Source organism: Carlito syrichta, unplaced genomic scaffold, assembly GCF_000164805.1.
Source record: "Carlito syrichta isolate Samal-C Ts95f unplaced genomic scaffold, Tarsius_syrichta-2.0.1 Scaffold314862, whole genome shotgun sequence".
NCBI classification, from domain to species: domain Eukaryota; kingdom Metazoa; phylum Chordata; class Mammalia; order Primates; family Tarsiidae; genus Carlito; species Carlito syrichta.
In genome coordinates this window covers 68,160-79,499 of record NW_007258958.1, presented here as the reverse complement: position 1 = coordinate 79,499, position 11,340 = coordinate 68,160, and the positions used below count along the sequence as shown (strand labels likewise).

Below are 11,340 nucleotides of genomic sequence, written 5' to 3'. Positions count from 1 at the left end.
CAATCAAGAAAGATGAAACTCTCCCCAAATCATTTTATGAAGTTATCATCACATTGATGCCCATACCAGGTAAAGATCCACCAAAGAAAGAGAACACCACACTAATATCCTTGATAAACATAGATGCTAAAAATTCTTAACAAGATTCTGACAAACCAGATTCAACAACACTTCTCAAACATCATCCATCATGACTAAGTAGGTTTCATCCCCGGGATGCAGGGCTAGTTCAATATTCCCAAGACCATAAACATAATTAAATACAACAACAGATGTAAAAACAAAAACCACATGATTACTTGATTAGACGTGAAAAAAGCTTTTGATGAAATTCAGTATTTCTTCTTGATAAAAACCCTCGAACACCTAGGCATAGATGGAACATACCTCAAAATAGTAACAGACATCTACAAAAAAACCACAGCCAACATACTGCTAGACAGACAGAAACTGAAACCATTTCCCCTGAAAACCAGAACAAGACAATGTTGCCCACTCTCACCCATGCTGTTCAACATAGTGTTGGAAGTCCTAGCTAGAGCAATTAGACAAGAGAAGGAAATCAGGGATATCCAAATAGGAAAAGAGGAAGCCAAGTTATCCCTCTTTGCAGATGTCATGATTCTATACCTCAAAAACCCAAGAGAATCTGTCAAAAACCTCCTTGCACTGATAAGGGACTTTGACAAAATCTCAAGGTATAAAATAAATGTGCAAAAGTCAGTCACATTCCCATACACCAACAATAAACAAACAGAAATTCACATAGAAAGCACAATCACATTTACAATGGCCACACACACACACAAAAAAATGAAATACTTTGGTATCTTTCTAACCAAAGAGGTGAAAGACCTTTACAATGAAAACAACAAAACACTGCTCAAAGAAATCAAAGATGACACAAACAAATGGAAAAATATTGCATGCTCATGGATTGGAAGAATGAACATTGTTAAGATGTCCATCCTACTGAAGGCAATCTACAGATAACACAATACCCATTACATTACTAACAGCATCCTTCTCAGACCTGGAAATTACAATACAGAAATTCATATGGAAACATAAACAACCACAAATAGCCAAAAACAATCCTCAGCAAACAAACAAACAAAAAAAAGGGAGGTATCACACTTCCAAAGTTTAAACCTTATTATAAGTCTATAATAATCGAAACAGCCTGGTATAGGTACAAGGACAAGCATATAGACCAATGGAACAGTATAGAGATTCTGGAAACAAAACCTCAATTTCTCAACCAACTCATCTTTGACAAAGCATTCACCATCAACCACTGGGGAGAGGAGAACCTACAGTAAATGGTGCTGGGAAAGCTGGTTGACCACATGCAGAAGATTAAAAGAAGACCCCTACCTATCTCCATACACAAAAATCAACTCTAAATGGATCAAATACCTAAAAGTAAAGCCTCAAATTATAAAAACCTTAGAGGATGCAGGAGACGTCCTTATGGAAATTGGAACTGGCAATCAATTCCTGATGAAAACACCAAGTGCCCATGCCATAAAAGATAAGATAGACAAGCGGGACTTCATCTAACTGAAAAGCTTCTGCAAAACCAAATAAACCATCAAGAGAGCGGGGAGACAGCCCATAGACTAGGAAAATATGTTTGCCAACTGTATATCTGACAAAGGTCTAACATCTAGGATCTACAAGGAAAGCAAATGTGCCAAAAAGAAAAAAAAAAAACCAAACAGCTCCATTAAAAAGTGGGCAAAATATATAAATAGACACTTCTCCAAAGTAGACATCTGAGCAGCCAACAAATACATAAATAGATGCTCAGTCTCACTAGTTATCAAAGAAATGTCAATTAAAACCACACTGAGATATCACCTAACTCCAGTCGGGATGCCCGTAATCAATAAAAAAACAAAACATGCTAGAGAGGAAGCAGGGACAAGGGAACACTTCCACTCTTTTGGTGGGAGTGTAAACTAGTGCAACCTCTGTGTAAAACAGTTTAATGATTCTTAAATGATCTAAAAATTTATCTTCCATATGACTCTGCAAGCCCCCTTCTGGGAATATACCTGGAGGAACTCAAATCACGCTATACAAAAGATACCTGTACATGCGTGTGTATTGCAGCATTATACACAATAGCAAAAACATGGAACTCACCATGCTGCCCACTGAAAGAAGACTGGATTTTAAAAAATGTGTTACATATATACAATGGAATATTATGCAGCCATAAAGAAGGCCAAATTTTGAACTTTGCAGCAACTTGGATAGACTTAGAGTATATAATGCTGAGTGATCTATCACAGAAACAAAGAACTGAGTATCACAAGTTCTCACTCATAAGTGGACATTGAACAATTATCCTATTACTGTAGAAAGGGATTGGCAGTAGTGGGAAACTGCCTGTGGGGTGGGGCACACCTCATCAACAATGGTACCTGCATAATGAACATTTGTGTACCTAATTGTGAATTGAACCCCACATCTTTAAAATAAACAATTAAACAAAACAAATACCAATGTTTTATAAATAACTTATGGTTTCTGTGTCTCCGCTTGTATACTATTAAACGTATTTATAAAATAAATATCCCCTGATGTAAAAATTCTAAATATTAAACAAAAATGGTTTATATTCTATGATACTAAAATTCCATTTTCTCTACTTCATGAATTATTTCAAAGGCAATTTTCACCATGTGATGGCAAAGTGCTGGCATTTTTAATCCTCTGTAAATACATTCAAAGTTTAAACACAGTGGGAAGTTTCTTCTCTGTTGGTAGTTGCACATAGCTGTGTTGAGCAAAAGTTGAGATGTCTTTCAAATTACACATATTAATTTAACTAAATAAATTAAATTTCATACTGTAGGACACAATAGGATTTTAAAAATTTGTAGTTAAAAGGATAGAAGTCACTCATTTCAAATATAATAGCAAATTATGGGGTAATAAATAGGATAATCATCTAATATCAGTTGAGATATCCAATTACATTCCTTAGAAATGACTGATTTATATGTACATGCCAAAAGGTAGTACTGATTTAGCAAAAGGTGCTCCAGTTTTTACATTTTCATGCACATGCACACAAATAGCCTGAAAAATCTTCACTATATCCTATCATAGATACATACTTTAAAACATTGAAAATATTATCATTTCCATAATTTTCATTGCTTCTGTAACTGTAGAAATATTTTGAGTCTTGCCTTGATTAATGGCAAGATTGTACTATGGAATATTTTCAATGTTTTGCATTTCAAAGAGCAGTGAATGTTCTTTCAGGCAGTGATTTCTAGTAAGCATGGTCATATAGAGGCAAGAGTCATCAAAGCCAGTCCTTTCATTCTCTGCAGTGATTTCACATGCCTACAGTAAAAATAAACTTTTCAATATTTGGAACAATGTTATGAATAATTGCCTTTTTTATTTAACCCTATTCAACCAGGCAAATCACCAACTGAATAGAATATAAAATAGTCTATGAGGTACTATTGTTGGTTGATACATAAAGGCAAGAAGACACATGAAGACTGTGTTCCATTTTGCTGAGTAAACTAAGGTCATTAGGTTTATGATAAATGTCCAGAAGCCCTAATCTGTGTACATATTAGATCCAGAGAAGCCTTAAAATTTCAGACTAACATTAGCAACAAACACTGAAAGCTCATATTAATTAATCTGAGCACAGCACATTATCCTCTTAAGCATAAAAAAATAAAGAAATAGACAGAATTCAGCAATATTGCATACATTTGGAGACACATAATGACCAGTAGATATGGAGTTCCCGGCCATTATGTTGAATGCTGTGTGATTATGTTAATGTGTAGGCAGATAAGGCCCAGTGGAGGGCACCCCACTAGGAGATGGAAGATTTAGAGAGGGAAAGGTAGCTATGTGAAACAAATAAGAATCAATATCATACAGCAAGATTTGTAGGATGTTTTGAAAACATGTCCACAAATTCTTTTACAGACTTCCCCATTAAAAGGTGGAGTCTAATTTCCTTCTTCTTGAATATAGGCTGACTGTGATTGCAAGCTTCTAATTAATAGAATGTGGCTAGAATGAAGGTGCATGACTTCTAAGACTAGGTTTGAAAAGGTAATAGAGTTTTCCCTGGTCTCTTTCTCTCAGAATGGACACTCTTGGAACCCAGGCCATGTTGAAATCTCAGATACAACCAGAATTACCTGCCAGTCATGTATGAGTGGAATTTTCACAGATGATTCCAGACCTTGTCACTGTCAAACTGCATGAAAGAGGCTAGGTGTGGTAGATCAGGTCTGTAATCCCAGCAGACCTGATCCCAGATTTGGGAGGCCAAGGTGTAAGGATTGCTTGAGGCCAGGAGTTTGAGATCAGCCTGGGCAGCATAGCAAGACCCAGTTCTCTACAAAAAAATAAAAATAAATAAAAAATAAATTAGCTACATGTGGTGGCATGCATCTGTATCCCAGCTACACAGGAGGCTGAGATAGGAGGATCACTTGAGCCCAGGATTTTGAGAATGCAGTGAACTATGATTGTGCCACTGCACTCCAGTCTGAGTGTGACCTTGTCTCTAAATAATAATAATAATAATAATAAGAAGAAGAAGAAGAAGAAGAAGAAGAAGAAGAAGAAGAAGAAGAAGAAGAAACTGCATATAAAACTCAAAGCAAAAGCTGCCTAAATGAATAAAGTTGATACCTAAAACCTTGAAAAGATAATGATGATAAATGACTGGTGTTGTTTTACTTTAAGTACTAGAAGAGTTTTTTGTGCAGTAATAAAGAACTAAAACAATGGGACATTTGCAAAAGTAGTGTTCTTAAGAGGTGGCTTGAGTGAACCTTCCTGTTGAGGTTAGTTAGCATGCTATTCACCAGAAATTAGAGCAATTCTCAAGTTTCTATCAGAGACACTAAAATTCAATTCATGAGAGGCAATTATGATTGTAACTAATGATGATGCATTTTTATGTAATATCTCCTCAATATGAAGTGTAGTGGTTTGTATATAATTGAAGAACTAGGAAGCTAAAGAGTAAGAATTCTTTCATTTGTGCCCAGCACTATCCAAGGGAAAGTGTTACTTAACCATCTACCAAGAGAATTCTAGATACTTGAGCAAATATAGTCTTGCACTAGAGATAGGGGATATATGTGTACAAGAGTTGGAAGTTGGAAGTTAACAATATTTCTGTTTATTTAATTATATACTTAAATCCTATGTTGTTTCACAAAATATTTGAAGAAGCTTAAAAGGTTTTGGAGAAGACAGCATAAGTGCAAAATATGGCAGAATTTTGCCTCTAATTTTTCTAACATCCAAAGTAAAATGTGAAAGATAGACAATTACATAATTCACAGTGTTCATTATATTAAAGAAAACAATTGCTCAGGAGTATACACATTCCTAGAATAAAAAATGAAATAGAATTATTTTTCTTTCTAGGCAGGGTCATATAAAAGAGGTTATGGTGTGTTCTAAATGAGCAACATCTTTTCAATTATTACACAGGCAAGTTCTGGAATACTTATTTTTCTTGTCTTTCTCCTACTTTTGTATGGTTTAAATTAAATAATACATTTGTACCCAAAAATAAGAAAACAGTAGGAAGGTATAAAAAGGATGAAAAAATATATTTGCCCCTACCCTTGTCACTCGATTTGAAATGGCACTTTTATCAAACAAAGCATTTTGTACTCTATTTAATTTTATATATTTGTTTATTCCACAACAGCACTATATACTTTAACAAGATTGTTTCTTAGACTATACTTCAATAAGGCTACAGGTAATAGCATTTCTACATATATGGATATTGAGGAGGGAGGTAATATAATGTGATCTAGGTAGCAGATCTTTTGTTGTGACAATTGAAGAATCCATTTAAAATATCTGGAAATTTATATGCAGCACATATGATTCAAACAACACTACTGAATTTTTTTTATCAATTGCACTTGTAACAACTAGTGAATGGTGGAGAACATACGATTATTTTATCTAATAATTGTCTAAAGTATAACTATTAAGTAATCGATATTAGCTCAAGTTCATAGGTCTTAGTAGCAATTTCAGGATATGGATTTAACATCCTTTGGAAAAACTGTAATATGAATCCATCTGGAATATAGGGATAGCCACCCTCTCTGAGAAGAGTTGAGTAGGATCAGGATTTGAATGGTTAGGCTCCCTTCAATAAACTATTTGAATAGACATGAGTTCATAGAGGACTGAGTGACCAAGGTCCCAAGAGCCTACCTTGTGGTTCCAGGCACTTGGTGTTGGCATTTCCTTTATTTGACTTTGCTCATTTAGTGTGGGTCAGCCACCGCTTTCTGACAGAGAAGGAAGAAACAGATGATTTTGTATCTGTATAGGTTGGCAGTCTTATTTCTCAGTACAGGTTATTGTAATGGCATTTTACCTGTCAAAATCTTCTCCCATGATTTGAAGGAACGTATTGGTTACCTAGTACTTAATTACACTTGGCCAAGTGAATGGAATCAAATGATAAAAATATGTTGTTTTGTAAGTGATTTTATCCCTCCTTAAAACAAATATTATCTATGCTTGCTATTGTTTTTGATGTTCTGATACTGTCTTTGATGCAGAGTTTAGAATGTTTAGCAAGATGGACAAACCAGGTTTTCCTGCTCTTCTAGAGTTTATATTCTATTTGGGAAGAAAAATAATATACAAATAATTGTGATACGTTAAGATAATGAGCATTATGATTTGGTTTTGTCTTTGAAAAATGAATTTTGGACTGGAAACTATGAGATTAAAAACAAGAGGAGACCCCTGAAAACTGGAACAAGACAAGGCTGCCCACTTTCACGCCTCTTGTTCAACATTGTGTCGAAAGTCCTACCTAGGGCAATTAGACAAGAGAAGGAAATCAAGAGTATCCAAATAGGAAAAAAGGAAGTCAGTTTATCCCTCTTTGCTGATTATATGATCCTATACCTTGAAAATCCAAGAGAATCTGTCAAAAACCTGCTTGCACTGATAAAGGACTTTGGCAAGTCTCAATTACAAAATAAATGTGCAAAGTTGCATTCCTACACACCAACAACAAGCAGGCAGAAATAAAAAGCACAATCCCATTCACAATAGCCACACACACACAAAAAGAAATACCTTGGCAACTTTCTAACAAGAGAAATGAAAGACCTTTATGATGAGAACACAAAACACTGCTCAAAGAAATCCAAGAAGACACAAACAAATGGAAAAAAAATTTCATGCTCATGGATAGGAAGAATCAACATTGTTAAGATGTCCATCCTATCAAAGGCAATCTACAGATTCAACGCAATACCTATTAAGTTACTAACATCATTCTTCTCAGACCTGGAAATGACAATACAGAAATTCCATATGGAAACATAAATGACCACGAATAGCCAAAACAATCCTTAGCAAAAGAAACAAAGCAGGAAGTATCACACTTCCAGACTTCAAACTTTACTATAAGGCCATAGTAATCAAAACAGCCTGGTATTGGTACAAGAACAGACACATAGACCAATGGAACAGGATAGAGATTCCAGAAGCAAAGGCTCAATTTCTCAACCAACTCATCTTTGACAAAGCATCCAACAACAACCACCGGGGAGAGGATAACCTATTCCGTAAATGGTGCTGGGAAAACATGCAGAAGATTGAAACAGGACCCCTACCTATCACCATACACAAAAATCAACTCTAAACGTATCAAAGACCTAAACGTAAAACCTCAAACTATAAGAATCTTAGAAAATGCAAGAGACACCCTTATGGAAATTGAAACTGGCAACCAATTCCTATTCAGAACCCTAAATGCCCATAACTTAAGAAATAAGATAGTCAAGTGGGACCTCATCAAACTAATGAGCTTCTGCAAAGCAAAATAAACAATCAGGAGAGCAGGGAGACAGCCCACAGGATGAGAAAAATTATTCACCAACTCTTTATCTGACAAAGGCCTAACATCTAGGATCTATAAGGAACTCAAATGCACTGAAAGGAAAAAACAAACAGCCCCATTCAAAAGTGGGCAAAAGACATGAATAGACACTTCTCAAAAGAAGATATATGGGTAGCCAACAGACACATGAAAAAGTGCTCAGTCTCAATCATCATCAGAGAAATGCAAAGCAAAACCACATTGAGATACCACCTAACCCCGTAAGAATGGCCATCATTAATAAAACAAACAACAGATGCTGGTGAGGATGCAGAAAAAGGAACACTTCTCCACTGCTAGTGGGAATGCAAACTAGTGCAACCTCTTTGAAAGACAGTGTGGTGATTTCTGAAAGAACTAGAAGTTGACCTTCCATATGACCCAGCAATTCCCCTATTGGTATATACCAGAGGAACTCAAATCATTCTACCAAAAAGATACCTGCACATGTATGTTTGTTGCAGCTCTATTCACAATAGCAAATACATGGAACCAACCATGTTACCCATCAAAGCTGGACTGGATTTTTAAAAATGTGATATATATATATATATAATGGGTATTATGCAGCCATAAAGAAGGACAAACATATGGACTTTGCAGCAACTTGAATGGATTTAGAGTTGATCATACTCAGTGATCCCTCACAGAAACACATAACAGAGTACCATATGTTCTCACTCATAAGTGGACCTTGAACAATTATAATACTATAAGAAAGGGATTGATAGTAGTAGGAAACTGTCAGGGGAAGGGGGGTGAGATTGGCAGTTCAGGAAAACTGCTAGGGGAGGGAGGAGTATACCTCATCAGCAAGGGTAAATGCATAATCAACGTTTGTATACCCAACCTTGAATTGTACCCCATATCTTTATAATAAAAAATATAAAAATAAAATAAAACAAGAGGAGCTTGATATAAACACTGTAATCTAGCTTTAGTAATTTTTTTCCCATGGGAACACAAGTTAATTTTGAAGCTTCTATACAGGAATAGTGACATTAAACAAAATAATGAATGGATGATGTATGGTGGGAATCAGGTTTCTCACTGCTGGAGTAGGAGGTTATAGATAAATTGGGAGGGTAGAATAAACCCTTCGATACTGGAATAGAGTTGGTGACATCTGTATAAACACATTTTCACTTAAAATAATATAGTTGGATAGATACAGAAACAATTTTAGATAGGTGTGTAGACACAGTTTAGTAGATACATTCCTTAGCTCTATTCACTAACAGGGTATATAAGTAAGTATAAGTATTTAGCAATAAACACATTCAGTATTCAGATCTTGATTTCTAACACCATTCTCCAATTAAAGGTACTAGGGCTTCTGGAAAAATGGCTGGGGCAGAAAATGTACAAGATAAGCCTAGAGCACCTTATAGTACCAGAAAGTAATGCAGTGTTCAAATACAAAAGGATGAAAAGAGGAACAACCCAAAAAGAGTTCCCAGTGTACAAAGCTATGATAATTTGAGTAATGTATTATATGAAGGGTGCAGGAAGCCACCAGAGGCTCCCAAAATGGCTCTGACACACCAGACAACAAAGGCCCTAGGTCCCGGCTTCTGTGAGCACAATTTCCCTGCGACGAATTTCAAACCTGCAAACCTCCAATCCTTAGCCAGCTTTGTTATGCGTCCAATAGGACTATAACATGGCGTCAGCCCCACCCTACTCCTATGCAGCTCCTCCAATAGGAACATAGCACGGCCCCTTCTGGCCCCTGTCAGGCTGATAAATACAGCCCTCTCCCCACAATTCTCTTTCTCTTCTTTTCTTTTTTCCCCGTTACAGATCCTCTCTGTAACAGCCCCCTTTAATAAATCTCTTGGTCCTGGCCGGGTGTGGAGTCATTACTGGCGCCGAAATTCTTTTATTATAACCCAAGATGTTAAATAGATGTCAATGAGTCTATATTAATATAAATAAATGATTTAATAATATATGGGTAGAGAGGACAAATCTTGTGTACAGAACAATTTAGGGACTCAGTCCTTATGTAATTACAGTGTAGCACCCCACCCCTTGAGTGTGAACTGTATTTAATGACTTTCTTCCAAAGATAACTGTGATAGGAAGTAGGGAAGATGGAGTAACTTTACATTGTAGACAAATACTACTTCCATCCCAGTGATCAAGATTAGCATTTTCAGTGATGCTACCATTTTGCTACCATGTACCCTTGATACAATATGATGGAAGTGGCACTTCACCTTTATGGTTTTCCTCCAAAAACTCCATAACCTCAGTCTAATCATAAGGAAAACTTCAGCTCTTTCCGGCACCTGCAGTGAATGGTTGTGCGGAACTGCTCCAGCTTCCTGATCAAGAGGAACTAGCAGACCTACAGCAACGAGTCCAACAACCTGAAGGCCCACAACTCCTTCCGCTACAACTGGCTGATCCACCGCAAGACGGTGGGCGTGGAGCCGGCGGCCGAGGGCAAGGGCGTCATGGTGGTCATGAAGTGGAGGTCCGACCAGCGAAAGCCAGCCACTTCCTACGTGCGGACCACCATCAACAAGAACGCCAAGGCCACGCTCAGCAGCATCAAGTACATGATCCGCGAGAATAAGTACCGCCCCGACCTGCGCATGGCTGCCATCTGCAGGGCCAGCGCCATCCTGTGCAGCCAGAAGCCCGTGATGGTGAAGAGAAAGCGGACCCGCCCCACCAAGAGCTCCTGAGCTCGCTCCCCAGAAGCAATAAAGAGTCCGCTGCCTGCCTCTGTCAAAAAAAGAAAAGAAAAAAGAGAAAAACCTCAGACAAACCTGATTTGAGGGTCATCCTACAAAATATTCCACCGGTAATTCTAATAGACAAGGCCATTGAAAATAAGGAATATCTGAGAAGCTACTACAGACCAGAGAAGACTAAAGAAACATGACTAAACATAATGTAGCATCCTGATTGTGATCCTGAAAGAGGAAGAATTAATTAGAAAAAAAGTAATAGAAGATTGTGAAATCCAATTATGATGTGGAGTTTAGTTATTAGTAATATTCTAATGTTGGGTTTCCTGTTGTAAAAAATACATCATAATAAGATGGTAGCAAAAAGAAAAACTGGATGTGAAGTATATAAGTTCTTACTCTTTGAACTATCTTTGCTGCAGCTTTTCTGTAAATCTAAAACTATTTTAAAATTAAACATCTATTTAAATTTAAAAAACTGTGTTTTGAAATAATAGAGTGATGGGAGCAAAGTGAGTTGGTTACTTTAGAGTGGAAGAAATTGGGAAAGGTTTTTCTGAAGAAGTGATGTTTGAACTGAGGCAAAGCCAAGAATTCAAAGATCTGGAGGAAGGACATTCCTTATTGAGAGAATAAATAGCAGGTGCAAAAGCTTGAGGCAGGAATAAGTCTGGGTTGTTTAAGGAACAGCAAAAA

At 36.7% G+C, this 11,340-nt stretch overlaps 1 pseudogene across 1 annotated transcript; it reads left to right on the top strand.

Moving 5' to 3' along the window:
* Window positions 1–10,232: 10,232 nt before the first annotated feature.
* Window positions 10,233–10,679, top strand: LOC103274704 (annotated as a pseudogene). The gene has a single exon (XR_002481218.1). The product of XR_002481218.1 is annotated as a 60S ribosomal protein L28 pseudogene (transcript).
* The last annotated feature ends 661 nt before the right edge of the window (window positions 10,680–11,340 follow it).